The sequence below is a fragment of the Poecilia formosa genome, unplaced genomic scaffold (assembly GCF_000485575.1).
Source record: "Poecilia formosa unplaced genomic scaffold, Poecilia_formosa-5.1.2 Scaffold99, whole genome shotgun sequence".
NCBI classification, from domain to species: domain Eukaryota; kingdom Metazoa; phylum Chordata; class Actinopteri; order Cyprinodontiformes; family Poeciliidae; genus Poecilia; species Poecilia formosa.
The window spans coordinates 1,180,769-1,187,035 of record NW_006800038.1 but is presented as its reverse complement, the minus strand read 5'-3'; the positions used below and the strand labels follow the sequence as shown (position 1 = coordinate 1,187,035).

At 35.8% G+C, this 6,267-nt stretch overlaps 1 pseudogene; it reads left to right on the top strand.

Moving 5' to 3' along the window:
- LOC107836956 (tripartite motif-containing protein 16-like) overlaps positions 1-1,075 on the top strand; it is a 3,877-nt pseudogene extending 2,802 nt beyond the window's left edge.
- The last annotated feature ends 5,192 nt before the right edge of the window (positions 1,076-6,267 follow it).

Genomic DNA, 6,267 nt, shown 5'->3' with positions numbered 1-6,267 from the left:
TCTTGAGACGGGTGGCAGCCAACTTAAAGGGACTTTACTGCTACCTACAGGTGCAGGAAACTGAAGTGAGTCGAATCAAAGATGTTCAGGAGAAGCTGGAGCAGGAGATCACTGAGCTGAAGAGGAAAGACGCTGAGCTGGAGCAGCTCTCACACACAGAGGATCACAACCAGTTTCTCCTCAACTGCCCGTCATTGTTACTCAGTGAGTCCAGCATCAACATCCGTCCTCTGAGACACTTTGAAGACGTGACAGCAGCTGTGTCAGAGCTCAGAGATAAACTACAGGACGTCCTTAGAGACTCATGGACAAACATCTCTACTGTTCTATTGTCAGAACCAGAACCAAAGAGCAGAGATGGATTTTTAAAATATTCATGTTAAATCACACTGGATCCAAACACAGCAAACACAGAGCTGGGACTATCAGAGGGGAACAGGAAGGTGACACTGATGGATCAACGTCAGTCCTATTCTAGCCATCCAGACAGATTCACTGGATGTTGGCAGGTTCTGAGTAAAGAGAGTCTGACTGGACGTTGTTACTGGGAAATGGAGAGGAGCGGGTTTCAGGGTCGTATAGCAGTCACATACAAGAATATCAGTCGAGCAGGTTGGAGGAATGAATGTGGACTTGGATTTAATGACAAATCTTGGGCATTATTTTGTTCCCAAAACTGTTTTGGTTTTGGTCACAACAACATCTGGACCCCCATCTCAGGTCCAGTTTCCTCCAGAGTCGGAGTGTACCTGGACCACAGAGCAGGTATTCTGTCCTTCTACAGCGTCTCTGAAACCAGGACTCTCCTCCAAAGAGTCCAGACCAGATTCACTGAACCGCTACTGGCTGGAGTTTGGGTTGGGTGGACTGGAGGTTCTGCAGAGTTCTGTAAAACCAGCTAGATTTTCACTCTGATTGTTGATCAAGATTCACAGTTCTGATGTTTCTCTGCTCTGCTGTTCTTTGTTTTTATGGTTTAAATGTAGTTCTCTGTGTTCCAGGAGTCATAAAGGAAATCATTGGTGATTTTTTTCTTTCATTATTGTATGACATGGAAATATTTCTCCAAATAAAAATCTGACTTCTTCATATAATTGGTGTCTTAAAGAAGCGTGTTACAATTGTTTTCAAGAGAAGTATTTGTGTTTGTGGCACTATAATTTCTGTACCTTCCTATCAATGTAGGTGAAAGGTCATGTCCAAGTAGATTAGCAGTTATGAGATGTTGTAAAACTGGTGTATCAGTTTATAACCTAACTGTACTTTAAGTGTTTTTCGAACTTGATTTCTGGTGTATTTATGTTTGTTCCCAAATGAACCTCTTATCTCTATATATTTTTACCGTACGAGTCATAAAAAAGCCTTAAAGATAAAAGTTTTCTTTCGTCAGTGTCCTTTGATAAGAAACAGGCCTGTTCTCCACACGTCTCTGATATTTACTCAGGCGATTGATTCCCTCACTCTGATTATCACAGCTTTTGGGTGGCAGATGGTGGGGTTGCTGGTAATCCCAGCTGCCCACTGGACTGACCCTTTGAACTCCTGCCCGTCTAACACACCACACCCCCTCCCCAAAATCTTAACGAGCTAGCTAAGCTGCACGGCCAAAGAGCTGCTTTAAACTGGTGAGTAATGGCTGTGTCAGCAGTCAGAAGATGAGCCCCATGGTGGAGGAGGGTAAACAGCGGGGGGTATTGCAGCCCAGCTACAGCTAAACGATTGTTTCATTGTTAATGAAAAGATACAGTAAACATCGTGGAAAATGTTACTTTTTAGTCCTACCAACCGTAAGCTAGCATAAGTTGCTTATCAACAAGAATAGCTCTCTTTAAGGTAATCTTGCATAGGTTTATCGCAACAAGCAATAAATCAATCGCATGATAACCTAAAACAAGTTCAATAATTTCTATTTGCATAATTTATTGTTTTTCTCTTTTCCTCTTTCTACCAAAAACTGGATGATAAAAGTCTTTAGTCTGAGCTTTTGGTTTCAACAAGCCTGTTGTTTAGTTTATTTATTTTGGATATTTAAAATGTCTTCCAGTTCCAGTGTAAAAGGTTAATTAGAATTCAGAGTTTGTTTATATTTGAGAATGTGTTACTGCTTTATTATACCATTACCATTATATTTGTTGAAAACATCGATATTAGTGTTTGTTGCAATAACAATTTATCGTCCGGCAATAATTGTTAACATGACAATTATTTGGGCCCAAATACAAAACTAAGGTCTTTTTAATGATTTAGAGGTAAATTTAATTAGTGATGTTTTTAATCATTTTATGACAGATTTAATTAATTAGTGGAAGATTTACACATATTTTCATTTATTCAATTTTGTCATCCCTTACCTTCCACACATTTGGTGTTTTACGGTTAATGGAAACACTAAGAGGTGACTTGAGATATTCCCCAGAAAACAAATTCAAACACTTACAGTTATTAGGATATTTACAGCAGTTAACAGTCAGTAAAATCACTGGTGGGACTGTTTGTGTTGTCCTTGAACTCTTGTTTATTTAACTCAACCAAGAATATCTGCAAATCTCTGTCACGGTTATTACGGTTATTCTGTTGGTTGGAGGCGGAACGTATTGGGGCCCACTGGATTACAGCTTTAAATAACAGACCATTCAGAAAGTAACATTATGTCCATTCATGCAGATGCTTAGATTATGGTTTAGTTTATAAAAATAAAACAATAGTAATTTCAGTTACCTCATTTGCTGTAATCTTCTTGCTTCATCTGTGTTTCTACAGGGGGTTTAATCTCATCTAAAGTCATCTGACCTAATCCCCAGCAGCAGTAGCAACAACAGCGGTGGCGGTCGAGCCAAATTAGTTCTTTGACTGATAGCCATCTGCCAGACACATCAATTAATTAGTTCATATTTACTTGAAAGGAAATCTAGACAGGTGAGGAGGAGCTGAGAAGTTCTTGGCTTGCTGTTGGTCAGTTATTGGAAAGTGAATACAAAACTTCACTTTTAATCCAGATATTTCTACTGATGTAAGGCTTCAGATATGGGGCCAGTAGAAATTATAGACTGCATGTTGGATGGAAAAATGCACTTATCAAACGAATTAACTTGTGGAATGAATCAACACAAAAGAACAATCAATTTATCTCAAGAAAAACATAAATGTTTACAATGGAAATTCAGTTTGATCTGAAAAAAGGAGATTTGAATCCAGCCTTTTCTGAATTAAGGCTGGCTAGATTTGATATTGGTATATAAAATCACGATGACAGAAAATTCCCACAAGGAAGAACAAGATGTAAGTAAACCCAGAAATGCACCATCTTGATAGACTACCAGTAAATAGCATTACATAACATTTTTTACAGGCTTTTCCTGCTCTTTTGGAGAACCAGTTGAGTATGGCAACATATAAGGGCCACTGTAGATAGACTATATATGTATATTTCCACCAGAAAAAACTCAGAAATATGAGATTAATCTCAGAAATATTCTAGAATAAAAATGTTGACATTTCTGAGTTTCCTAAGTTAAAAATTTGCTGGAGAACCCAAAGCTTGAGATTAATCCCGGAGGTTTTCTAGAAAAAAAGAAATTTCCAAGCTTCAAAAGTTTATTTTTTCTTTTTTACTTTTCAAACTTAAAAATGTCCAAGTATTTGTTTTAGAAATTTCTCAGATTAAGCTCAAAATTTCTGAGTTTTTTGTAGTTCAGCAAAGTCTAGCAATAAGTTATCTTGTGAAAAGAGTCAACATTTGTGTTTTCTGAGAGAAATAGTTACGTTTCATACTCAGTGTAAATGAATCTGTCAAATCTATAAAAACATTTTTACAACCATTTGTTCAACACGCTATTGACTTGCAGTTTATTTTTAGAAACTTTTGAAAATGTCCTTACCGCTAACAGCTAACAGCATACGTTTCCTTTGGATATTAACCTGTCACGCTTGCCGTCGCTCGATGTGCGATGTTACGTTTCAAAATTTGCTCACCTTCACGGGATGTAATGAAAACGTATGTTTACTGTTTAATCGATTTTCTTTTTACACCTATGAATCCAACAATATCCAACAATCGCAGTTCTCTTACCTGCGACCAAGGAAGTGGAATGCTGCTGCCGTACAACCAAGATGGCGACCCGGAGTACCAGGATGTAGGGCTCTGACGTCATGCGGAAACAAAAAGGCATATTAGGAGGTACATACCAATACGATAGCACATTAGGGCCATTGCAGATTCGCCAAAAAACTCAGACATTTTCATATTACTCTGAAACATTTTCTGTTTAAAATATCTAGGAAATTTCTGAGTTTCAAATATTGAAAGCTTCAACATTTGAAAGTCAGAAATGTTTTTTTCTAGAAAATGTTTTAGATAAATCTTAACGTTTTTGAGTTTTTTACTTTTGGAGCTCAAAATTGTCCTTTTTGTTTACGACAATTTCTGAAATTAATCTCGAAATTTATCTGATTTTTGGTGGAAATTTACTCATTTTTGTATCTACAATGGTCCTAATACCCTATTGTATGGTTCTCTTACCTGCGATCAATGAAACTGAAAGCTGCAAGATGGCGACAGAGTGCGGTAGTGTGACGTCATGCAGAAACCTTTTGTTTTTTTCAACAATTAATGTTTAGAAACACATTTAAGACTCATATTTAAGATTCCTGGAATCTTCTTTATTAATTCATTTGTGTGAATGTATTATGGACTGACAACTTGTTTATGGTGTACTCTTATTTTTACCCATAACTGCTGGATGTAGTTATTGTCCTGGTCTCATTTTTGTTATAAGATGTTCTGTTTGTGTTAGATTGCATTTCTTCAACTTAAAGCTTGTTAGAAAAATTATGTTAACCTTTTGTATATTCTTTTTTTCGGGTTAAAATAATGTGTTTTCAGTATGTTTATTAGTAAGTATTATACTACATTAAAGATTCAGTGTGTGCATATGTGATGTGTAACAAATACCCAGAACCTGTAATCCTACTCTTTGACAATAGCTGACATTGAAAAGGATTATCCAAATCTCTTTAAGTTGATTCTCAGCAGAGGTGTGTTGTGGGCTGAGAAATATGTTTCTACCCCCCAAAATTTGGAGATTAATCTCAGAAATTTTCTTGAAAAATACATGAAAATTTATGAGATTGAAAAGTCAAAAACCTTCGCATTTTGGAAATTTCCAAGCTTTTAATAAAACTTGGAAATTTTTATTAAATTTTTTCAGAATTTGAGATTAATTCTGAGATTAATCTCAAAATTTCAGATTTTTTTTCTAGAAAATGCTTGACTTTTGGAGCTCAGAATTTCCTTGTTTTTTCTAGAAAATCTCTGAGATCAATCTAAACAATTTCTGAACTTTTTGATGGAAATGTATTCCTTTTTTCCATCTATGCCTTCATGTGTAAGTAAGAAGAACTGTCTAGATTCAAATATTTACAGATGTTTTTTCCTGGAAGGGCGAATTAAAAAATTACAATGTGCAAAATTAGGTCAGTTATGTTATCTTATTAAATATTTTTGCTATGAAAAAATATATACATGTCCTTTCTATAGCAAACAACCAACAGAGTTGCAAATATTTTTTTCGTAACTCATTTTTTTTATTGTTAAAGTTGTGAAGGGCAATCATGTATATATATATATATATATATATATATATATATATATATATATATATATATATATATATATTTCGTCTTTTTTTCTTCTTCTAAATTCTGGGCTTTTGTAAATTTTTGAAGTTTATAAATTTTTTGTCCAGATTGCAGCAAATCTAAAATTTGTAATCCAGATGATCCACCAGATTTAACATTTGAAAAAGGTCTTTTTCCTAGTAATTTATCTTCACTGAAGCAGACATAAGTCCCTCACTTTAATAAAAGTGTATTGTTTGAATTCAAGCTGCTCTAATTAAAGCCAAAACAACAATAAGCACCCTGAACAAACCATTAGCAGCAGCAGCAGTTGGCTGCTAATGGTTTGTGGATCTCCTAAACAAACTGTAAGGCCCTGAGCTGCATCAAGAGGCTGAGCTGAGCTCCAATCTGACATTTATCTCTTCGGGCTGTTCTGCTGATGGCAGCACGACGTCGCTTTAGGAAGCAGCTGTTTACTGTCAGAGATCTAGGTCAGGACAGACAGAAAGACATGGATGTACAGAGAGCCAGTCTATACTAACATTGTGTTCACATGAATGAAACTCTTTCCAACTATTTTTGTCTGGTTTCTAGTGCACTTAGTACACTTGAAATAAGACAAAACTAACTTAAGGCGCTTTCGCACTG